This window comes from Sminthopsis crassicaudata, chromosome 2 (assembly GCF_048593235.1).
Source record: "Sminthopsis crassicaudata isolate SCR6 chromosome 2, ASM4859323v1, whole genome shotgun sequence".
NCBI classification, from domain to species: Eukaryota; Metazoa; Chordata; class Mammalia; order Dasyuromorphia; family Dasyuridae; genus Sminthopsis; species Sminthopsis crassicaudata.
The window spans coordinates 230,132,203-230,158,560 of NC_133618.1; the positions used below are offsets into that span (position 1 = coordinate 230,132,203).

Here is a 26,358-nt window from a genome sequence, read left to right on the forward strand (position 1 = left end):
GCTCATTTGGGGAACCAAGGAAAGAGATAGGCCTCTATTAAAGCTAGCCAGACCCCAGGAAAAGATTCAAGACTTTGAAGGACACAATAAAGGATCCGGATTTTAACTCCTGGATGGATTTGGGATTATTGAACTGAACTGAAACTAAGGCTGCCTCCAGAAGCTCTCCAAAGAAACAGCCCAGAGAACGATCACAATCTAGAGAAAGAGAACATCATACCCTTCCACTTAGCTTACTTCTTTCCTTTTCACTTTTCCCCTCCCACTTTTCAATAAGGTGGGAGAAGTGTCTCTGTAAATCGAATATATCTAATATTTTTTCTCTTTAAGCCAATTCTGATGAGAGTCAGATACACAATGTGTTCATTCCCCTCCCTTCTTTCCCTCAGATATAATAGGTTTCCTTTGCCTCTTAGTGAAATGTAGTATCCCTGCTTTACCCTTTTTCTGGTACAATTTCCTTTCCACCTCTAATAACTGTAAAACCAGATTATACATGTGTTCTTTATGTATATTCAAACAGTAATATAGTTCCCAAGATTTCTTTTTTATCTTTTTTATGTTTCTCTTGAATCCTATGGTCCTTGGAAATCAAACGTTTTGTTTAGTTCTGGTTTTTTTTTCATCAGAAATAGGTGAAATTCACCTATTTCATTGAATGTCCATCTTCTTCCCTGGGGGAAAAATGCTCATTTTGGCTGGGTAAGTTATTTTTGGCTGCATACCAAGTTCATTAGCCTTTCAGAATATCAGATTTTAGGCACTTTGATCCTTTAATGTGGATGCTGTTAGATCCTGAGTAATCTTTATTGTGGCTCCTCTATATTTGAATTTTTTTCCTAGCTGCTTATAGTATATTTTTCTTGGTCTAATAGTTCTGGAATTTAGTCACAATATTTCTTGGAGTTTTGATTTTGGGATCTCTTTCAGTAGGTGTTCGATGAGTTCTTTCAATGTCTATTTTTCCCTCTGTTTCTATAACATCTGGGCAGTTCTCTTTGATGAATTCCTGGAAAACAGTGTCTAGGCTCTTTTTTTTCATTATAATTTTCAGGAAGTCCAATGATTCTCAGATTATCTCTCCTAGATCTATTTTCTAAATCTGTTGTTTTTCCAAGAAGGTATTTAGCATTTTTCTCCATTGTTTCATTTTTTGGTTTTGCTTGACTGATTCTTGCTGTCTCCTTGAGTCATTCATTTCTATTTGTTCACTTCTGATTTTTAATGAATTATTTTCTTCAATGACTTTTTTATTTCTTTTTGTAATTGTCTAATTGAGTTTTAAAGTGAGTTATTTTAGTCTATGGAATTTTTTTTCCATTTTGCCAATTTTATTTTTTAGAGAGCTATTTTCTTTTTTTCCAATTCACTAATTCTGTTTTTCAGAGATTTGATTTCTTTATCCATTTTATCTTTAAATGAGTGGGATGACTTATCAAGACCCTCTTGCCAAGCTTCCCTTTGCTTTTCCCATTTTTCTTCTAGCTCTCTTGTAAGAGCCTTTTTAATTTCTTCTATGTGTGGTGGGGGCCAGATCATATCCCCCTCTGGGCATTCATCTGGAGACAATTTTTTAGTCTCCTCAGGGTTTGAAGCCTGCTCTCTATTCATATAAGAGCTATCTATAGTTAGAGTCCACTTTAATATTTTTCTCATTTTGACAAAAAAGAATCAAAGAAAGCAAAAAAAGTAAATGCAGTCTGCTTTTTGGGGAGTGTGGTGTTACCAAGCTTTCTCTACAGACTATCGGAGGTAGCAATGAAGCAGCAATGGAACAGCAATGCCTGTGCTGCCTACACAGCGGCCACTCTCTGAGACTCTGAGAGCATGCTGAGTAACTCTGGGTGCTGGTTGGGTGTGGTCAGGTCTCAAGAGACCCCAGTGTTTTGGGATAGAAATCTTTACCCCATGTGTTTGTAGCCTCTCTGCTGATTTACTGGCTTGATGCAAGGGCAAAGAAGTTCATACTGGGTAAAGTTCTCCCAGCAAGATTTTTGATGGTTGCAACTACACCCCACCACCTCCAGTCTGCTCAGTGTGAGCTGCCTTCTGTGCTCTCACTGCCTGCCTTCAGTCTGCACCTAGTCTAGCCATCCCCACCCACGAGCAAAAATAGACCTTTTCTGGCTAATTTAGAGGATATCTTCTGTTGATAATGTACTTGTGGGTTTTTTCAGTCAAGCACTAATTCCGAGGCCATGTATTGGAAAAAAACACAAACGTATTCTGAGGACAAGAGCAAGCTTAGATAGATGCATGTGTCCTCTCCACCATCTTGGCCAGAAGTCCCATTCATTCTTTAGGATAAGATTATTTAGTTTCCAATTACTTTTTGGTCTATTTTTTCCTAGCCTTTTATTGCATGTGATTTTTATTACATTATGATCTGAAAAAAAAATTCATTTACTATTTCTGCCTTTCTGCATTTGATCTTGAGGGGTTTATGCCCTAACACATGGTCAATTTTTGTATAAGTTCCATGAACTGCTGAGAAAAAAATATACTCCTTTCTGTCTCCATTTAATTCTCTCCAAAGATCTATTATACCTAACTATCTAACATTTTGTTTACCTCCTTAACTTCTTTCTTATTTATTGTGGGGTTCAATTTATCTAGTTCTGAGAGAGCAAGATTGAGATCTCCCACTAGTATAGTTTTGCTGTCTATTTCTTCTTGTATCTCTCTTAACTTCTCTAGGAATTTCCACTTGGTGCATATATGTTTAGTATTAATATTGCTTCATTTTCTATGATACCCTTTAGTAAAATATAGTTTCCTTCCTCATTTCTTTTTGTTTAGTTCTGTTTTTTTCATCAGAAATAGATGAAATTCATCTATTTCATTGATGTCCATCTTCCTTCTATTTTTACTTTTACTTACTCTGTGATAAGGATTGCTTTCATTGCTTTTTTTCTTCAAGTGAAGCATAGTATATTCTGATCCAGCTCTTTACATTCACTCTGTATGCTTTAAATGTGTTTGTTGTAAACAACATATTGTAGCATTCTGGCTTTTAACCCAGTCTGCTATCTGCTTCCATTTTATGGGAGTGTTCATCACATTCACATTCACAATTAAAATGGCTAATTCTGTATTTCCTGCTATCTTATTTACCCTACATAATGTTTTTTTTTCCTTTCCTATCCCCTTTTCCTCAACCCCAGTATTTTGCTTTTGATGACCATCTTCCTCAAACAGTCCTCTCCTTTAGAGTTCTTCCCCCTTTTTTTTACATCTTTCCCCTAATTCTTCTGTTTTCCCTTCTATTAGTCTTTCCTTTTCTTTTCCCCTTTACCTCTTACTTCTCAAGAGAGACAAGTTTTTTTTTTTATGATACCAAATATGTCTTATATTCTCTCTTAAAGCCAAATCTGATGAGAGTAAAATTCACACAATGCCTCTCCCTTCTTTCTCTCAATTACAATAGGTTTTTGTTGCCTCTTTGTGAAATGTGATTTCCCTTATTTTACCTCCTTTTTCCTCTTCTTCCAGTATATGATCCCCTTTCCACTTCTTGTTTCTTTTTTTTTTAATTTTATAATTATAACTTTTTTTTGACAATACATATTCATGGGTAATTTTTTACAATATTATCATTTGCACTCACTTCTGTTCTGATTTTTCCCTTCCTTCCCTCCACCTCTTCCCCTAGATGACAGGCAGTCTTATACATGTTAAATAAATTATAGTATTTCCTAGATACAATACATGTGTGCAGAACTGAATTTCTTGTTGCACAGAAGAATTGGATTCAGAAGGTAAAAATAAACTGGGAAGAAAAACAAAAATGCAAACCATTTATACTCATTTCCCAGTGTTCCTTCTCTGGATGTAGCTGATTCTGTCCATCATTCTAGTTTCTTTTTCATATTATCATAATAAAATTGAATTATACCCATATTCTCTAAGTATACCCATAACAGAAATATAGTTCTCAAGAGTGCTTTCCTTTTTACCTTTTTATGCTTCTCTTGAGTTCTGTGTTTGGAGATCAAATTTTTTTGTGTGTGTAGTTCTGGTGTTTTCATTAGAAATAGGTGAAATTCATCAATATCATTGAATGTTTATCTTCTTCCCTGAAAGATAATGCTCATTTTACTGGATAGCTTATTCTCAGCTGTAATACCAGATTCCAAGCCCTTTGATCTTTTAAGGTGGAAGCTGGATAGTCCTAATTGTGGCTCCTTGGTATTTAAATTGTTTCTTTCTGGCTGCTTGCAATATGTTTTTCTTGGTACTATAGTTCTGAAATTTAGCCACAATATTCCTTGGGAAGATAATTTTGGGGTCTCTTTCAGGAGTTGATCGATGGATTCTTTTGATGGTTATTTTACCTTCTGATTCTAAAATATTAGGGCAGCTTTCTCTTATGATTTTTCTATAAGATTTCTATAAGATTTCTGAAGTTCTTCCAAAATATCTTCTGCTGGAAATTTGTTACATTTCAAATATATGCATTCTGTCACTCCAAAACAAGTTCAGAGACTTGATCTGTTGTTGATCTGAGGGATGCCAGGTAGTGCTCAGGTAAAAATCTGTCTACTCTTTGCCACATATTGGTGATTTTGAGTGCAAGAATTTCTAAGTTTAAGGATGAGGCACCCATCACCTGGAAGCAGAAAGTATAGCTCCCTTCATTGAGGTGGACAAACACCACCAGAAATATTTCAGAGCTAAATGGTTTAGGTCCATGCAATGGCAGGGCAGGAAATCTGGACTTTGCCAGTTACTCCGGATATTTCTCTTGAGTTGTTTGGACAGGGGGACTGGGAGACCAATAGCTGGTGATTGATGAATACAGAGTATTTTTACATTTTCTGCAATCTAATTTTGGTAATTGTCTATTAGAATGTTATATTTTTTGTCTTTATGAGTTTCAGGATCCTATGTATCTGATTCAGGTTTTGTGGCAGAGGAAATACCAATTTGTTCTATAACTGGTATCCAACTTGTTGCAAATTGTGTAAGTGATATTTTTGTACAATTTTCCTACAATTGCATTCCCCAGATGAGGGCATGAGTCAGAGAGAACTTGATCTCTTTTTGCTTAGACTTTTCTTAATGAACCTAGATGTCTTTGCTGGTGGACCTGAAATAGGGATTATATTTTTGTGTGCATCATAGATTGCAGTAGCTATCATTCTAAGACACCTCAGAGACCCTTGGTTATCCCCCACCATTATACAGATAAAGAAACTAAGGCCCAGTGAGAGGAAAATATTTGCAGAGATCAAAGTTCTTTTAGAGAATATAAAACCCTACTTTTACCTGGGAGTTCCAGGAAGTCCAGGTCACACTGCTCCACTTGTACTCTCTTTCTTTATGCTCTCTTTCTAATAATAGTCATATCTAGCATTGTTATAGAGCTTTAAGGTTACAGAGTGATCTACATATAATTATTTTATTTGATCCTCTCTATGAACCTGGCAGGTATGTACTTATTGTTATTTCCATTGTTACTGGTGAGGAAATTGAGGTTAAGAGACAGAAAGTGGTTAGTTTAGTATAACCTAGAAGATAAACATTTGAGATAAGTTTTGAATTCTGATTTTCCTGATTCTACCTAATACTCTATCCACTTTGCTATCCTGCCATACCCCTTCCTTGGACACAAGGCATTAGTTGTCAGAAATTTAGAGGCTAAGTTTAAAATTTAAGAATATACTTTTTAAAAAAATTGGCAGGATCTGTGAATTCATGTACTGGTTTTGGGTTAAACAATTGTAGGATCTCCTTCAATATAGGATTCTTTTCCTGGTGATTCCTCTGTAAGATTCTGTGGCCTGCAAGTTGGAACTGTTTTGTTCTTTTCTGTTCCTGGGGTTCTGAATCACACCACTGTTGCTTTTTTCTGAGCTTGTTCCTTTCTCTTTATATTACCCCAGGACTCCCAAAGTAGGAACACCACTCCAGAGTGCTAATTCCTTTCTCCATCTGGTCTTGGTTGAAACTTGAGTCTTGATGAATCAGAAGAGGGTTTGGAATGCCATAATTTATAGTCAACTGTCAAGGTCTGGGCTAGCTCCTCTGAAGGGCTCAGAATAATTCCTTGTCAGGATAAGCAAAAGTCCTTGCCCCATGTTGGGTGCCAAAATGCAAAGGTCCTGTCCTCTCTAAGTTGAAGTCCTTCTCTGGGAGGAGATCTTTTTTTCTGTATAGTCTTTTCTCTGTAAGCAGGTTTCTTGGGAGCTCTGAATCTCCTCCAGCTATTGTTCTTCCCCAATCCAGACTGCTTGTTCAGGCCCAATGTTGTCTTCTTTTATCCTCCCAGAGAATGGGCCCATGAGAACTCAAGGGCCTGTGGGAAATACTTCAATCAATGAACTTTCTCCTCTTAAAGGTGCAAAGTCCTTTAAACATGTAAACTTCCCCCCCACCCAGAAGTCCAAAGGTGTAAACTCCTTTCAAAGGCTTGAACCAAAGGTGTGAATTCTGAACTAGAGAATTGTTTAGACAACCTGATTTATCACCTTGTAATCCTAACAGTCAACAACTGTTTCAGATCTTCTGCATGTGGTGCTGCTGGATGTGTGTGAACCTCCTCTTGTCCTAGTACATAGCAATTCTCTGGGACCTGGCATGCCAAGACTGTGCTGGGTTCTTGACGAGAACCCATCCCATTCTCTATAGATCTCTTTATCTGTTTTACTATGTCAAAGTGAGTTGAATAAACAAATCACTTTTGCTTTTTTGGATTTCCAGGATTCAATCTGGTCCATATTTCTAAATCTATTTGGAAGTGGAATTTCTTGGAGGTGCAAGAGGAAGAGGAAGGTCACTCTTCTACTTCCTATTGCTTCACCATCTTGGCTCTATATTTCTGCTCACAGTTCTCTATCCATTCTATCATGTTGAGTTTCCTTCCATAATTTACTTTAATATTAAAAACAGCTAAAGTAAAGAAAACAGTACAAAGGAGCCATCTTTTCCAAGGACCCGGGAAAATTATAGAAGCCAGTTTGGTCTACTTATTTTAGTCTTATTTAAAAATCCTTCTATTTGCAGAACAGGTTCATGAGTTTACTTTCTTTGAATGCCAAATCGTTATCTCTTTGACCTTTAATTTAGCTCCCTAAGAGCTCTTAGGGTATCTCCAGAGTCAGTTTCAATTTCACTGACTGTTGAAATTCCCAAAAAAATCCTTCATAACCATTTTCTCATAGTGAAGTAATCAGATGCTATTTCAATAAATTAGTGATGGAAACAAGGTTATAACACATGTAAAGATTCATTGCTCATCCATGAATATAGGGAATGTTGTAAATCAGACATTACAATTTTGATTCATTTTTTAAAATATTCTGAACCAAAGCACACCAAAAGGCGTATGTCCATGCACATAGAAGAATACAAAAGAAATTATGTTAAATTATTTATATCCATTACAAAGCACTTGATTTTTTAAAAAATGCATTTAATAAATTCTACATGTCACTACAAGTTGCCCTACTTGAATTTCCTTCTAAGCATAATTCTTTTTTCTTACAAAAGTTTCAATGACCCTCTTTCTTAAACAACACTGTCATCTCTCATCTCTAATACCTCTCCCCAAACAAAAATGGCATGAAAGGAAAAAAAATGTGTAAATTATAAATACAGTTGAGCACAATGAAATTTACAAGTAATTATGCCAAGAAATATGTTTATCTATATCTGTTTCTATTTACATATCTATAGCCATATCTACATTTATGTCTATATTTATGTCTATACCACTATTTCTATGTCTATGTCCATGTCTACATCCATGTTTCCATCTTCATCTATGTCTATGTTGATGTCTCTGTCTATATCTCAATATAGATCTTTCCAACTCTGGTGTCTATCACCTGTCTGGCAGTAGGTAGATATGCTTCATCACAGATTCCTAGGACACACTGACATTGGGATATGCTAAGGAAATAAAAGTGAGTAATATTCATGCTAAAGAGACTCTAATTACTAAGGCTGTGATCAAACCCTATCTACAATGGAGGGGGGGCCTTCACTCACATCTATAATTGGTTAGTTTTGATGTATTGTTAAGATAAAATGCCATGCTTCAATATCAGTCTATAGTTAATAAAAGGGGGGGTTAAGGAACCATAGCACAGAAAGTGGGATGAATACCTCATACACTAAAGCACTTAGCCTATGTAGGCTGAAGAACAAGATTTAAAGTCAGAAGGCACCTTAGTGAAAAGAGGTTCTTACCTCAAGTGCTAGAAGGATACTTGACAAATGAGGAAACTGAGGTCCAGAGGAAATAAATGACTCACTTAAGGTCACTCATTTCTGACCCATGCTCTGAATTCAAACCAAGTCAAAGAGTTTTGTACATAAAATGAACTAGAAAAGTGAGCTATTCTCCTAAAGACTGTCTGAGTTGATCTGTCTCTCTTTTCTTTTTCTCTCCCCAACCAGCAGCAGAAATCCCATCCATGCTGCTTATGCTTTAGCTGAAAGGATTGCAAACAATTTAGGGCCAAAGCTTCCTGCTATGAAATCCCAACCCTGAAGAGGAAAGATAATTAATGATGCAATTTTCTGGCGATTGCATCCACTGAAGTGGATATAAATGCCAGGCCCTTGCATCAGCTTCCCATTGACTCCTGTCATCACTATGAAGTCCAGCACTCTCTTCTTCCTTTTAGTACTACTCGTCCTTGTGTCTTTTTCTTGGACACAAAATCAAAAGTCAGGTGAGGTAAGGATTAGTTTGCAGAATGAAGAGTTAGGACCGTCTCCCTGTCCCAGTAATGCTGAGACTACAAAAGTACCTCTGGATATAGGTAAGACTTTCAATATTTCCTCCTCATGGCTCCTAATTTGCAATTGCTGTTTGAGAAATGTCTAAGATTTTAGGATTCCAAGATTCATTCCAATGCTCTGTATATCTGAGTTTTAGTCTCTCACACTTTGGCTTAATCTTACTTTCCATCACTTTTTATCTCTACCTTTTTTCTCCTCTTCCTAGTAGTCTCTTTCTCCCTCACTCAATCTCTCTGTCTCTATCTCACTCTGTAGGTCTTTCACTGCCTCCTTCTTTATCTCCATTGCTATTGCTATTGGCATTCTATCACAGTCTTTTCATCTGAAAAACCACATATTCTAGAAGAGTTTACTTTTCCTGGAGGCAGGACAGCAGGATTCAAGACCTGTTTCTCATACCTATATCAGTAAATCACAAAAACCTGTTTAACTCTTGAATCTTGACTTCCTCATCTATAAAATGAAATAATAATGCTTTTGGTGTCCACCCCTGAGGAGAGCCATAGTCCAAGAGGCTACAGGGACTAGAAGATTTCCAAGCAGAAATGAAGGGAGTCCTGCCCATATGGGTAGTGTCTATGTTGCAGATGGTGGCTCTGCCAAGTTTCCTGGAACTGAAGAGAGATATTATAAGGTCAACTGGACCAGCAGGGTGGGAGCTGAGTGCCACAAGTCAGGCCTGCATTGGGAAGAAATTGTTCTAGAAATTAAATCCCCTGACTTTTCATGGCCTTGCCCTTATCTGGTCCAGAAAAGGTAGGATCATGCCCTGGAACGACAAGGTGGTGTATACTGACGGGTCCTCAAGGCAACTGTAAAAATGATGAAGAATGCCCTGGTAAAGACAAATGCTGTATGAGCTTTTGTGGGAAGAAATGCATATATCCAGTGGAAGGTAAGGAGGTTCCCTGTGCTCAGAATTTCTCCTCACTCTCTTTTCCATTGTTTCATCTTTTCCCCTGATAATTTTTTTTTTTTTGGTCAGGGCCACAGAACAGTGCCAGGGAAGTGGAGGAGAGTTCTCTCCCTCCCTCTCTCTCTCTCTCTCTCTCTCTCTCTCTCTCTCTCTCTCTCTCTCTCTCTCAATCTCTCTTTCTCTCTCTCTCTCTCAATCTCTCTTTCTCTCAATCTCTCTCTCTCAATCTCTGTCTGTCTGTCTGTCTGTCTGTCTGTCTCTCTCTCTCTGTCTCTCTCTCTCTCTTTCTCTCTTTCTCTCTCTTTCTCTCTCTCTTTCTCTCTCTTTCTCTCTCTCTCTCTCTCTCTCTCTCTCTCTCTTTCTCTCTCTCTCTCTCTCTCTCTCTCTCTCTCTCTCTCTCTCTCTCTCTCTCTCTCTCTCTCTCTCTCTCTCTCTCTCTCTCTCTCTGTCTTTTTGTCCCTTTCTCTTCTTGTGTCCATGCTTCCCTCCCACCTTCAATAAAAAATCAAGCCCTGCACTCTGTTGGAGACCTCAGTCTGTCTATTTGGCATCCTAGTCCTGGGATTTCTTAAACCTCTTCTTTTTCAGATGTTTTGATTTAAGAATGATATAGGAAAGCAGAGTGGGAGCTATGGCCTGGGCTTTGGGCCCAAAGGGGGATGCCATGGGAAAAGGCTCTTCTAATTTGCTCAGCCCTCCTTCCTAACGTCACCCAAAGCAAGAGGAATGCCAAGAATTCAGCACCTGGGGAATAAAGTGAACCCTGAAAGCTGTTTTAAAGATAATGGACAATGTTCCGGCCCCTGGAAGTAGTTTTAATGAATTTATCATAAGGTCTGTTAGTCTCAGAAAGAATGGAATCTTTCTGATTTCACAGTATGCCATCCCCAACGTCACAGCCTTCACCTGTTTTTTCTATTTAATATCCTTCCTTCACCCCTAGAATAGGCATCTGATCAGACCCACCTGTCCACCCCAATCCCATTAAAGGATGCTATGTCAGCATCCCTGTCCCCAGTAAAGACAAGATCAGTATCTCCTAGCTGATTCCAAAGAGTTAAAATAAATGATGTGTCCTAGTGTAGAAGACCCTGGTTTTAGAGTTAGAATGCCTTGGATCTGATCCGTGGCTAACCCCTTTATTACATTGTGTTAAAGAGAGAGGAGAGTCGTTATTTTCGTCAAGAATGCTGTAAGCTCTATGAGTATTCCAAAAGCTTACTAGTCCAAAGCTTCAGTTATAAATAACAGTCCTTTTACCACTAAATAATACCTAATCAGACCCCAGGTGATTCCTTTTTCCCTGAATCTTTAACTTCTGGGATTCACAATCTCATGATTCCTTGTCCCTACACCTTCTTCTTTTGCAGACAGAAATAAGAACTGTGGCATCAGGAGCTGGATTTTGGGCTGGGATACTTTATACCTTGAGGCTCTTATTTCATTTTCCTTTCTTAGAGACATTCAACTTCCGGAACTGAGGCTGTTGGACCCATCTATTTGGATTTCAGGACAGCAATGGTCTTCCCATCTAATATGCCCAGGCCTTTGGTTGAGATGCTGAAATATCTGTGGTAGAGACTTTCCCATTGATCAGACCTGTCACCAATAACTCTTGAGGCTGGAGGGTCAAATTATCTTTATATAACTTATTCTGTAGCAGATATTCAAAAAATATTTGTCATGTAAACCATTTCAAAAATTTTAATTAAATATTAAACACTGACATATATAGAGACACAGTATACTGGAATGTCTTTTGGATGAACCACATTCTCCATAGCACTTCTGTATTCTTGATCATGAATTCTTCTCTAAAGGGGATGGAAATGTGGATGATCAATAAAAATCTATTCAATGAATGAATGAGTGGAGAGATGAATATGTGATGGTGAGAGCAGGGCAGGTAGTGCTCAGGTACTAAACTCTAAGTGCCTTCTTTTACTGTGACTCCTGTCTTGATGCCCACGAGACTTCTACTCAGTTCTGTCATTTTGTGGAACAATATAGGGCATCATAGGATTTAGATCTGGGAAAAGACCTTAGAGACTTACTAGTTTGGCTTTCTCATTTTAAAGATGAGGTAAAGGAGAAGCTACTACTCCATGATCACTTGAGTACTAAGTAACTTGAGCAGAATCAAGCATATGTGACACCTTTTTTCCCCATGATAAAATGCTATCTCTAAAGAAAAAAAATCCTGGTGATGAGTCGATATTAAAATGTTCCTCTACATTTTGTATCACTTTGTATCCTGTGCCTTCATGCCTAGGGCACCTTAAGAGAAAAAAGATTGGAACTCTAGGTTTTTCAATCTGGACTTTCCTAGGACCTTCATCACTTTGCAACATATTACAAGATACAGAGAAATTGTAACATTTCCAACAAAGGAAAGCGAAGATACTTTTTCATGACATCAAGAACTTCCCATCTTTTTCATTAATTATGCTGGCATGGAAAATAATTTCCTTTCTATGAGCTTAAGTTTATCTATTAGATGATGTTGATGATATTATTTCTCATGATGTCATTCTTCTAGGCCTATGGTTAGACTGGAATGAGACAATGAAAGGGAAACAACATAGAGAAGATAAAATATGGACAAAAATGTGAGGGAGAATTATGATCAATATATTAATGGCCTAGAAGAAGCCAGCATCCAGAGATTTGGCAGAATCCAAATTTCTACCACTCAGCATAAAGAATGAGGGCGTTGAAAGAAACTTGAAACATTATATTATCCCATAATGTCCTTTCCAGAGAAGGAAACTGAAGCATGAGGAGGGGAAGTGAGTTACCCAAAAGCACACAGTAAGTGACAAGACAAGGGCTGGAATTCCAGCAGTAAAGATGCAGAAGGAAATCCCTGATTCCATTTCCTGGGACCATGTTGCCTTTTCCTGTACTGAGTAGGGAACCACAGTTACTCTTGGTCACAGCCTTGATGTGGCTCTGATGAAACCAAATTGGGCAACAAGTCTAGGAATGTCAGCCAAGGGCATAGAGATTAAAGACTATTGTAGGACAGTGATGGGTCAGGTATTTGGTAAAGAAGATGAGGTCACTCTGAGGGTATGATAAAGCAGAATAATATATGCCATAAGGTCAGCATGATGAAGGATTAAGAGGGATAGGATGCTGCTGGGGTGGCAGGTTCATGGTAAGCATCCCATTGTACTGAGCATTGATAACATTTCCATTCAAGTCCAAATTCTGGCTTCTAGATCTAGGATTTCAAGGTAAGGTAGGACACTAGCAAACATTATCATGTCACTTCCCTGCTGAAAAAAAAAAATCTGCCATGCTACATAACTTGTGATCCTAACAGCTGAGAGCTCAGGACTGAATGTGATTCACAACATAGTTTTTTTTTTGTTTTTGTTTTTTTACTTTTTTGATGTTGTTTGTTTGCTTTATTTCTTTCTCATTTTTTAAATCTGATTTTCTTGTGCACCATGATAAATGTAGAACTACGTTTAGAAGAATCCCATATCTTTAGCATATATTGTATTACTTGCTATCTGGGGGGGGGGGTGTTGGGGGAAAGGAAGGGAGAAAAATGTGGAATTCAAGATTTTGCAAGAATGAATATTGAAAACTATCTTTGCATATATTTTGAAAATTTAAAGTATTATTTTAAAAATCTCAATTTTAGTCAGTGTAAATTCTGATTTATAAAAATCAGTATTGAAAAATATTTATCCAACAACATTTTAGTGATCATAATTACTTGCTGAATATTTTGTTGGATGGGCTTGTATACATGTACTCTAATCATTAACTATTTTCACAATATACTTCAAATATGAAAAATAATCTATACACAAGTTTCACTAATTTTCTGATACTTATGTTCTCCAGATAAGCTACAAGAGTTGACAGATATTTCTGTTTTGCACACAAGCATATCTAAACATTTATTATGCATTTCAGTAACTATTGGTGGCCAATAAAACCCAGCATTCATTAGTTCAAGAGTTCTCATTTGACTTAAATGTTAAAAATCATTATGCAATACTTACCTGTTTGGAGCATGATATTTAAAGGTAGCAACAACCATCTCTAGATACTATCTGTAAGATCAATTTGCTTTTCCACATTTCCATCTTCTGTCATTCTTTTCTCTGTACTAAGCCTTCTAGAGTATGGCATTTGAATCTGTAAGGGTCAACACCACAATTTATTGATTGTATTATTTCATAGAATCCATCATCATTCCATTTTCTTATCATCAGTCATCCAGTTATAAATAAGTTTTTTATTAATGTAATATGTTTAATTTTTTGAGATTATGCTTTTAGGAAGCAGTCCCAAGCTCACAGCTATACATAATAATTGTTAAATATCTCCCTCTCACTTTTTCAATAATGGTCAACACAATATTGGTATCATGAGATTCATGATTTAGAAAATAAATATCCACATTAGTTTTTTTTTTTTTTTATGGTCAGGTTTGTCCTAATTTCCTAATTTGCTTTCATTCCCATTTTTGGCAAGCAGAATTCAATTTAAGATGCATCAAAATATATCTTAGTGGACTGATATCTTTAGACATATCTGTGGAGTTGAAATCATAAGGTTCTGAAAGCCTGAGGAATATCATACTTTGAGGGTGACCCAAGTTCTCCAGTATCATCAAGGTGATCTTTTCTAGGACTTCAAACACATTTTCTTCCCTTGGTCATGTCTTTGTCTTCCTCCTTCACTAGGGTACATTGTAGGAGGATAGACTGGACTGATTTAGGGGAATATAATTCTAGTTCATAATGAGACAGTCAACCATAGTCATTTCTCTCTTCAATCCTCCATTCACATTGACATCTATGATATCAGTGAGTATTTCTAAATTTTTCCTCTACCACATTAATCTCTTTATTTAGTTTTTCAGGGAATTCTTGTTTAACCTCTATCCAGTGTGTGTTTTTTCTTTAAGACTTTGCTTTTGCATGAATTAATGTTATTGTCTTGTGAGTTTATATTTTGATAGTCCTTGGCATTGTAGTAGATTTCTATAGTCAGGATAGTTTTAGTTTTTTTCAGTTTTCCTGTCTCTTTCTTGACTTTTAAATTCATGCTAGTTGACTTTGTAGCTGCAATAGGGGAAAGATATGTCAGAAACTGTACCAAGTTTCATGCCTTTACTTACTACAGCTTTCAGAATGAGCACTGGGAGTCTATAAGTATTGAGTGCTTTTAAAGTGGTGTGATAAGAGGAGAGATGTGGTCCCAAGTATTTTGATCTTTGCTCTGATCTTTACACAGAAAGGACCTCTGTTCTCTTGCAGCCACAAATGCTAGCAATCCTTTTGGGACAAAGTTCCCTGTTGCCCTGTAGCTTCCAAGATGAGTGTTCTTCTCTGTCTAAGAATTGAGATCTACAAATGAGTACCTGTAAGTATTGAAAACAGTTTTGCACCCAATGCCAGCTCAGAATTTCCCCTAATCTCTTTCTGAGCAGTTGGCTGAGAACCTGAAGAAGTTGTTGCTGATCTAGTTGTCTCCAAGGCCCACTACTGATTATGCTGTCCTCTATGTACGGGGTGGGCCGCTGGCCCAGTGTTACAGATCTTTTCTAGTGATCTCCTAAATTGTCATAGGCTAGAGAAATGTTTCACTCATTCTCTAACTCTAACATACATCCCATAGTTATAAAATTGTTTGGAGGTGAATGTTGGAAGAATCTGGTTGGTTGCTAATTCCATTCTGTCAACTTTACTCAAAACACACACAAAGCACCATTATTGTCTAGGTCAAATGAAGGTGAAAAGTCTTCAAAGGTGACTTTCATTTTTAAAATTTTTTATTCATTTTAAATGAATTTTTAAAAATGATGAACATAATGATTTTTAAAAGGCCTGGAAAGATTTACATGAACTGATACTGAGTGAAGCAAGCAGAACCAGGATAACCAGCATAACCAGCAACACAATGATTGTGTGATGATCAATTATTACAGACTTTGTTCTTCTCAGTAGTTCAGTGATCTAAAGAGATACCTATACATTTTGGATGGAAAACATCATCCACATCCAGACAGAGAACTATTGAGATTGAATGTACATCAAAACATACTATTCCCCCTTTTTATCTTCTTCTATTTACTTTTCTTTTGGTTTTCCCTTTTTGTTCTAAATTTTTCTCTTTAAACATAATTCATATGGAAATGTATAAAAATGAATTTACATTTGTAACCAAAAATTTATTTTTTTACATGTAAGTGGGGGAAATAAAAATACTAATGTTTTAGAAATAAACAAAAGCATTCTAACAATAATAATAATAAAGAGGAAATAAAAACAGAAGATGACAGGAAAAGATAATAATGAATGTTGGAGGGGTTGTGGGAAAACAGGTACACTAATACATTGTTGGTGGAGTTCGATTCAACCATTCTGGAGAGCAATTTAGAACTTTGGAACTATTGGAACTATGCCCAAACAACTATCAAACTGTGCATATTCTTTGATCCAGTAGTGTTTCTATTGGGTCTGTATCCCCCCAAAAAATAATAAAAAAGGGAAATAGACCTCCATATACAAAAATGTTTGTAGCAGCCCTTTTTGTAATGGCAAGGGATTGGAAACTGAGTGGATGCCCATCGGTTGGAGAATGGCTGAATAAGTTATGGTATATGAATTTTATAGAATATTATTGTTCTGTAAGAAATTAATAGCAGCATGATTTGAGAAAGATCTGAAGAGACTTACATGAACTCATGCTAAGTGAAGTGATCAGAACCAGGAAAACATTGTATACACCAACAGCAAGATTACATGATGATCAATTCTGACACACATCTCTTTTCAATAGCAAGGTGATTCAGGTCAGTTTCAATGTGCTTGTGAGGTAGAGAGACATCTGAAGCTAGATAGAGGATTGTGGGGACTGTGTGTGGATCACATGATAAGATTTTCACTTTTGGGGCAGGCAGGTGGCTAGAGCACCTGAGTCAGGAGTCAGGAGGACCTGAGTTCAAATGTGGTCTCAGACACTTAACATTTTCTAGCTGTGTGATCCTGGGCAAGTCACTTAACCCCAATTGCCTTGGGGGGGGGAATTTTTTCACTTTTTTTGTTGTTGTTTGCTTGATTTTATTTTATTTTCTCATTTTTTCCTTTTTGATTTGATTTTTCTTGTGCAGCATGATAATTGTGGAAATATATATAGAAGAATTGCACATGTTTACCAGATATTGGATTACTTGCTTTGTAGGGAAGGGAAATCAAGGGAAGGGAGGGAAAAATTAAAACACAAGGTTTTGTAAGGGTAAATGTTGGAAATTATCTATGAATATGTTTTGAAAATAAAAAGCTTTACGGAGCATCTAGGTCGTGCAGTGGATAGAGCACCACCCCTGAAGTCAGGAAGACCTGAGTTCAAATCTGGCCTCAGACATTTAACACTTCCTAACTGTGTGATCCTGGGCAAATCACTTAGCCCCAATTGCCTCAGAAAAAAAGAAAAAACTTTAACAAAATAAAATAATAAGGGGAAGGAAAGAAAATGAGCAAGAAACAGAAAAGAACCTCAACCACAGAAAGCTACTATGATGACAAAGAAGACCAATACACCAACTCAGAAGAGAACAAAATAGCCACAAAAGAAATCTCAAACGATGATATGAATTGGTCTCAAGCCCAAAGAAACTTCTTGGAACTGCTCATAAAAGATTTTAAAGACAAATAAAGAGTTATAAGAAAAACATCAGAAAAGAAATAAGAGGTATGAAAGAGAGAGTCAACAACTTGGAGAAGGAAGAGAAAAAATGATTGGAAAAAACCCAATTCCTTAAAATATATAATTTGTGAAATGCCAAAAACAAAAACAAAAACAAAAACAAAACAAACAAACAAACAAAAAAAAACCACTGTAGAAATCAATTCCCTAAAAAGCACAATAGACCAAACACACACACACACAAAAAAAATCCACTTAAGAAAGAAAAGAAAGAAAATTACAAACCAATTTCCCTAATGAATATTGATGAAAAAATCTTAAATAAAATATTAGCAAAGAGATTACAGAAAGTCATCCTCAAGATAACACGATGACCAAGTTGCATTTATACCAGGAATGCAGGGTTGGTTCAATTAGGAAAACTATTAGCACAATTGACTATATCAATAACCAAACTAACAAAAATCATATGATTATCTCAATAGATGCAGAAAAGTATTTGATAAAATTCAACACCCATTCCTATTAAAAACACTAGAGAGCATAGGAATAAATGGACTTTTCCTTAAAATGATCAGTTAGCATCTATTTAAAGCCATAAGCAAGCATCATATGTAATGGGGACAAACTAGAACATCCCCAAAAAGATCAAGGATGAAATAAGTTTGCCAACTATCACCATTACTATTAAATATTGTATTAGAAATGTTAATTTTTTCAATAAGAGAAGAAAAAGAGACTAAGGGAATTAAAGTAGGTAATGAGGAAACCAAATTGTCACTCTTTGCAGATGATATGATGGTATTCTTAGAGAACTCTAGAGAATCAACTAAAAACCTGCTAGACAATATACAGCTTTAGCAAAGCAGGCTACAAAATAAATCCACATTAATCATCAGCATTTTTATATAGTACCAACAAAGTCCAGCAGCAAAAGATACAAAGAGAAATTCCAATTAAAATAACTGTCAATAGTAAAAAATATTTGGGATTCTATCTGCCAAGGAAAAGTCAGGAACTATATGAACACAACTACAAAACACTTTCCACACAAATAAAGTCACATCTAATCAGTTGGAAAAATATCAAGTGCTCATGGGTAGGCTGAGTGAATATAATAAAAAGGACAACACTTCCTAAATTAATCTACTTATTTAGTGCCATACCAATCAAAATTCCAAGAAATTATTTTACAGATGTAGAAAAAATAATAATAAAGTTCATCTGGAAGAACACAGGGTCAAGAATTTCAAGGGAATTAATGAAACAACTGTCCATGAAGGTGGCATTATTAAAATTTGTAAACAACAATCTCTGTGAGTGAGTAAAACTGGCCCACAAACTGGAATTTGTGAGTTTGAAAGCTCCTTCTTTCCTCCCTCTTTCCCCCCTTCCTTCCTTTTTTTTCTTCTTTCTTTCCTTCTTTCTCTTCTTCCTTTCTCTCCCTCCTTCCCTTTCCTTCTGTTCACATAGAGTATAATACCCTTAGTTATAGATGCTCATAAAAGCATTTTTTTTCTCTTTTGCACCACTGAATTCTCCCAAGATATTTTAAGGTTTACTCACTAGATTTCTTTCTTAATAACCAAACCATAAAACAACCAATCTGATTCTAACACCAATAGGTCCTAAGCTAAGCCCATTTGGACATTGTTCAGGTTCTAACTGACTCAAATGAATGTAAATAGAAGTCATTTCCATTTTGTCAAAAACCCTGGGGGTCTTCCTCTCCTAGATTTATTATTTGTTCATTTATTTGTTATCTAGATCTCTAAGTGAAAGAAGATATTCTTTCTCTTAATTGCTACCTAATCTGAATTATTAAATGGGGGCAGCCTGAGTCAAACTCAAACCTATTGAAGATCTTAGCTTTAAAAGGCCAAGGTCTCTCATTAATCCAGGGCCTTCTCCAGTCTTTGGAGGGGAAAGTGAACCAGATAATCTTGCACTGGCCTCCCTCACTTAAATCCAATTCAGTTACATGTCATGGCATCACCTCCCTGGTATCCTGGTTCTCTTAAAGAATAAAGAACAAATAACAAGAGAAATTGAAATTAAGAAAATTTTGAGGTACCACCTCACACCTCTCAGATAAGATAAGATGATAGGAAAAGATAATGATAAATGTTGGAGGGGATATAGGAATACTGGGACTGTAATATACTGTTGCTAAAGTTATGAAATGATCCAAGTATTTTGGAGAGCACTTTGGAACTATGCCCAAAGAGCTTTCAAATGGTGAATACCCTTTGATCTAGCATGTCACTCATAGGTCTGTATTGCAAAGACATTGTAAAAGAAGGAAAAGGACCCACATATGGAAAAAATGTTTCTAGCAGATTACCTTGTGGTGGCAAGAAACTGGAAATTGAGTGAATGCCCATTAATTATGAAATAAGCTGTGGTATATGGGTATAATGGAATATTTTCCCCTAAGAAATGAGGAGGAAACTGATTTCAGAAAAGCCTGGAAAGATTTATATGAACTAATTCATAATGAAGTGAGCAGAACCAGAAGAACATTATACACACTAATAGAAAGATTCTATGATGATCAACTGGGATGGACTTGGCTCTTCTCAGCAACATGGTGATCTAGGACAATTCCTATAGACTTGCAATAGAACATACTATCTGCATCCAAAGAGAGAAATATGGAGATTGAATGTGATTAGAGGCATACAATTTTCATTTTTTTTGTTTGTTTACTTGCTTTTTCTTTCTCATGTTTTTTCCTCTTTTGGTTTAATTTTTCTTGTACAACATGACAAATATAGAAATATGTTTAAAAGGTTTTAACTGTGTCAGATTATTTGTTGTCCTTGGGTGGGGGGAGGTGAGGGAAGGAGGGAGAAAAAATTTGGAACACAAAATCTTACAGAAATATTGAAAGCTATTTTACATATATTTGGAAAAAATAAAATAGAATGACATTAGAATAAGTTAGGTTTAGAAGATACAATAGTCAATGTCTATAGTTAGGTACTGTTTGCTAAACCTAAAGACTCCACTTGACAAAAGTTGCTGGAAAAACTGGAAAACAGTATGGCAGAATCTAAGCCAAGACTAAGATCTCACACCCAATACCAAATAAAGTCTAAATGGGTTCATTATTTACACATAAAGGGTGATATTACAAGCAAATTAGTAGTGCTGGGCATTGTGTACCTGTGAAATCTGTGGAGAAGAGAGGAATTTATGCCAAAGGAGAACTAGAGAACATTATGAATAGCAAAATGAAAAATATTGATTATATTGAATTTAAAAGATTTTATACAAACAAAACCAATGTAGCCAAAATTAGAAGGGAAGCAGGAAGCTAGAAAACAATTTTACAATCAACATTTTCAGTAAAGGCTTCACTTCTAAAATATGTGGAGAACTGAGTCAAATTTATGAGAATTCAGATTGGCTAAGATGACAGGAAAAGATAATGATAAATATAAGAGGGGATGGGGGGAAATGGGGCACTAATGTATTGTTGGTGGAATTGTGAACTGATCTAGCCATTCTGGAGAGCAATTTGCAACTATGCTCAGAGGGTTGTAAAACTGCATAAGCTTTGATACATCAGTACCACTACTGTATCTGTATTCCAAAGAGATCATAAAAGACAGGAAAGGACATCCATGTGCAAAAATGTTTGTATCAGCTTGTTTTTTGGTAAACAAAGGACTGGAAAATGAGTCGATGCCCATCAATTGGGGAATGGCTAAATGAGTTGTGGTATATGATTATCATGGAATACTATTGCTCTACAAAAAAAAAAAAAAAAAAAAAGATGAATAGGGTGATTTCAGAAAAGCCTGGAAAAACTAACATGAACTGATGCTGAGTGAAATCAGCAGAAACAGGAAAACATTGTACACAGCAAAAGTGAGACTGTGTGTTGATCCAACAATGATAGATTTAGCTCTTCTTATCAATTCAGTGACTCAAGGCAATTCCAATAAACTTTGGATGGAAAATGCCATCCACATTCAGAGAAAGAATTACGGAGGCTGAACATGGATAGAAGCATACTATTTTCATCTTTTTTTCCTTTTCTTTTGGTCTTTTTCTTTCTCATCATTTCCCCCTTCTTCTGATTTTTCTTTCCCCACATGACTTAGATGGAAATATGTTGAAAATGAGTATATACATGTAATCTATATCAGATTGCTTGCTAGCTTAGGAGAGAGAAGAAAAGAAGGGAGGGAGGAAAAAAACTGGAATGCAAAATCTTAATAAAAATTAATTAATTAATTTTTTTATTCCTATAATAACAAAACCTTGACTTTCAGTTGAGTGAGACTGGAACTGTGCTGTCTCTAGAGAAAATGGTGATCTATCCCAAGGAAATATATTGATTTTATGGATAAATCCCATGAACAAATATGTGAGGGCAGAGACTTCTTTGGAATTCCCAAGTGTTGCAATAGGCATTTGGAGCAAATAATGCATGGATGCTCTGAAACCTAAAAATCTAAAGTTAGACATTGTCACAGGTCCTAGATTCTTGCCCACTTCAGGAGGGAGCCCTTTTCCTTCTCTATTAATTAGATATTAAAAGATAATAAAATCTATAGGGTTGTCTAAGGCAACACAATAATTTGCAGAGCAGGAGATAAAAGCTCAGAGAGAATGGATTCTCCCGAAGTCACAGATCTAAAAAGTGGCAGAACTGGGAAGTGATGCCAGGTCCCTTGCCTCCTTGTCCAAGGACCTCTTCATTTAGATTATGTTTTTTCATGACACAGCCTGTATTCATGATTACATTTCAGATGTAGTTGCAGAATTACCCATCAATTGTTTCACTTTTTTTCATCCACTAGATGAACAAATTATCAAGTTCAAAGAGGCCAGAAAAAAGTTTGGAATTATGTATGTAAAGTTGAGCAGTTTCCAAGAGGCAACACATAAAGATTGCTTGGGGGTTCCTGCCTTTGACATTTTTCTCTTGGTTGGTGAGCAATAAAGAGTTGTAATCCCTGAAAATTATAAAAGCTTGGGTACACTGTGGTGTCCCAAGGGAATTCATTTGCAGAACACAAGCTTCAAACTAGTGCTTCAAAAGGCAGGATTCAATTGGCAGCTCTAGTGTAGTTTATATAGCTACATAACTGGCCCTATGACCTTGGGGAACCATCTTTTTTCCTTTGGCTCTTGTTTTTCTCATCTATAAAATAAAGAAATTGTGTTAGAAGATCTCTGAAGTTCAATCAATGTCTAAGATCTCTGATAAATCTTCCTCATGTGAGTAGATTTTCAGAACTAAACATCTTACTCCCCCATATAATGTCTCTTTGTCTATTCTTCTTCACCTCATTTATATAAATTTTTCTTTTAAGCTATCCAATTATTGATGTCAGCCTTAAATATATGGTATACATTTCCACATAAAAAACATAAAGATTTTGTCCATATTAGTCTTGGATATTGGCTCAGAAAGGTGGGGTAGAATATTTCCAGCTGAAGGCAACTTAGGAGCTCAGTAGAAAAGGTCAGTGACTCCAGGGTGGGAGTCCAGCATGTAGCTCCAGCCTAATATCTGAATCAGCAGCTGTACTAGGGACTTCCAGACATTTTTAGTCTAGAGACACCTGGTCAGCAAAAAATATCTGTAGAACCCAAGGTAGGAACCCAGCAGGCAATTCCAATGCAGCCAGACCCAGACCTAGATGCAGTCTCTAGATCCAGCCCTGACCCTGGCCCCAGGCCAGCATTAATTAGCAAGGAGGAAACTGAATCAGCAGCTGTGCTGGAGGCTTATGGATGAACTTTTGGGCTCAGAAACAGCAGAGAGGACTTGGAAGGTCAGCAAAGATGGCCTATGGAAGTTCAACATGTAGTCTCAGCACAGGCCATAGCAGCACAGAACCAAGCAAAGCAGGACTCTGTTGCTTTAACACATTAGCTCTTAGAGCTATAGTGGGGCAGGGGCACTCATAACAATTCCAAGACAGAATAGAGGGTTTATTGTTAAGTCCCCAGAAGGATCTCTAAAAACCATTGCACCAAATCCCTAAAGTTTGGAACAGTGCACCCTCCACTCTGTAAATAGCTAAGTAATAGGCTAGGAAAATGAGCAGACAATGGAAGAAGTTTCTGAGCATTGATAATTATTATGATGACAAGGAAAATCAAAATACTCAGAGACAATAACAATGTCAAAACTCCCACATCCAAAGGCTACAAGAAGAATAAGAATTGGGCTCAGACCATGAAAGAACTCAAAAGAGATTTTGAAAATCAAGTAAGAAAGAGAGGGGAAATATTAGGAAAAGAATTGAGAGTAATACAAAAGGAAATAGAAAAAGCTAATGAGGAGAAGAATGACCTTAAAAGCAAAGTCGGCCAATTGGAAAAGGAGATATCAAAGTTCACTGAGGAAAATAATTCCTTAAAAATTAGAATTGAGCAAATGAAAGCAAATGACTTTATGAGGAGCCAACATACAATAAAGCAAAACAAACAAACAAACAAAAAAGAAAATATGTGAAATATCTTGTTAGAAAAACAATTGACTTGGAAAATTGATCCAGGAAAGATAATTTTTAAATTATTGGTCCGGAGCAGCTAGGTGGTATAGTGGATAGAGTACCAGCCTTGAAGTCAGGAGGACATGAGTTCAAATCTGGTCTCAGACACTTAACACTTCCTATTTGTGTGACCCTGGGCAAGTCACTTAACCTTAATTGCCTCAAGAAAAAAAAATTGTTGATTTACCTGAAAGTCACTGTCAAAAAAAGAGCCTGGAAATCATTTTTCTTTCTTTCTTTCTTTCTTTCTTTCTTTCTTTTTATTTAGATTTTTTCCCACAGTATATATGCGTGAGTAATTTTTAAAAATAATATTATCCCTTGTATTCATTTTTCCAACTTATCCCCCCCTTCCTCCACTCCCTCCCCCCTGATGATAGGCAATCCCATACATTTTACATGTATTACAATATAACCTAGATACATATGTGTGTAAATACCATTTTCTTGTTGTACATTAAGTATTAGATTCCGAAGGTATAAGTAACCTGGATAGATAGACAGTAGTGCTAACAATTTACATTCACTTCCCAGTGTTCCTTCTCTGGGTGTAGTTATTTCTGTCCATCATTGATCAACTGGAAGTGAGTTGGATCTTCTTTATGTTGAAGATATCCACTTCCATCAGAATACATCCTCATACAGTATAGTTGTTGAAGTGTATAGTGATCTTCTGGTTCTGCTCATTTCACTCAGCAACAGTTGATTTAAGTCTCTCCAAGCTTCTCTGTATTCCTCCTGCTGGTCATTTCTTACAGAGCAATAATATTCCATAACCTTCATATACCACAATTTACCCAACCATTCCCCAATTGATGGACATCCATTCAACTTCCAGTTTCTAGCTACAACAAAAAGAGCTTCCACAAACATCTTGGCACATACAGGTCCCTTTCCACTCCTTAGTATTTCTTTGGGATATAATCCCAATAACAGCAATGCTGGGTCAAAGGGTATGCACAGTTTGACAAGTTTTTGGGCATAGTTCCAAATTGCTCTCCAGAATGGCTGGATTCTTTCACAACTCCACCAACAATGTATCAGTGTCCCAGTTTTCCCACATCCCCTCCAACATTCATCATTATTTGTTCCTGTCATCTTAGCCAATATGACAGGTGTGTAGTGGTATCTCAGAGTGGTCTTAATTTGCATTTCTCTGATCAGTAGTGATTTGGAACACTCTTTCATGTGAGTGGATATAGTTTCAATTTCTTCCTCTGAGAATTGTCTGTTCATATCCTTTGACCATTTATCAATTGGAGAATGGTTTGATTTTTTATAAATTAGGCTCAGTTCTCTATATATTTTGGAAATGAAACCTTTGTCAGAACCTTTGTTTTTAAAAATATTTTCCCAATTTGTTACTTCCCTTCTAATCTTGTTTGCATTAGTATTATTTGTACAGAAACTTTTTAGTTTTATGTAATCAAAATCTTCTATTTTGTGATCAATAATGATCTCTAGTTCTCCTCTGGTCATCATTTCCTTCCTCCTCCACAGGTCTGAGAGGTAGACTATCCTCTGTTTCTCTAATGTATTTATTATCTCATTTTTTATGCCTGGGTCATGGACCCATTTTGATCTTATCTTGGTATATGGTGTTAAGTGTGGATCCATATCTAATTTCTGCCATACTAATTTCCAGTTTTCCCAACAGTTTTTTCCAAATACTGAATTTTTATCCCTAATGTTGGTATCTTTGGGTTTGTCAAAGATTAGATTGCTATAGATGTACCTTTTTTTGTCCTTTGTATCTAATCTGTTCCACTGATCTACTGGTCTATTTCTTAGCCAATACCAAATGGTTTTGATGACTGCTGCTATATAATATAGCTTTAGATCAGGTACACTTAGACCACCTTCCTCTGACGTTTTTTTCATTAGTTCCCTTGCAATTCTCGACCTTTTATTCTTCCATATGAATTTTGTTATTATTTTTTCTAGGTCATTAAAATAGTTTGTTGGGAGTCTGATTGGAATAGCACTAAATAAATAGATTAGTTTGGGGAGTCTTGTCATCTTTATTATATTCGCTCGACCTATCCAAGAGCACTGAATGTCTTTCCAATTATTTAAATCTGACTTTATTTTTGAGGCAAGTGTTTTGTAATTTTTCTCATATAATTCCTGACTATTCTTTGGTAGATGGATTCCCAAATACTTTATACTCTCAACATTTGTTTGGAATGGAATTTCTCTTTGTATCTCTTGTTGTTGCATTTTATTAGCGATATATAAACATGCTGAGGATTTATGTGGATTTATTTTGTATCCTGCCACTTTGCTAAAATTCTGTATTATTTCTAATAGCTTTTTAGCAGAGTCTTTGGGGTTCTCTAAGTATACCATCATGTCATCTGCAAAGAGTGATAGTTTGATTTCCTCATTTCCTACTCTAATTCCTTGAATCTCTTTCTCAGCTCTTATTGCCGAGGCTAGCATTTCTAGTACTATATTGAATAGTAATGGTGAAAGTGGGCAACCTTGTTTCAC

General features: G+C 36.3%; 1 long non-coding RNA gene across 1 annotated transcript; it reads left to right on the top strand.

Moving 5' to 3' along the window:
• Nucleotides 1-8,577: 8,577 nt before the first annotated feature.
• LOC141555536 (uncharacterized) lies at nucleotides 8,578-11,405 on the top strand. Its single transcript, XR_012486247.1, has 3 exons — nucleotides 8,578-8,771; nucleotides 9,503-9,646; nucleotides 11,126-11,405. It is a non-coding gene; the product is annotated as an uncharacterized LOC141555536 (long non-coding RNA).
• Nucleotides 11,406-26,358: the final 14,953 nt, after the last annotated feature.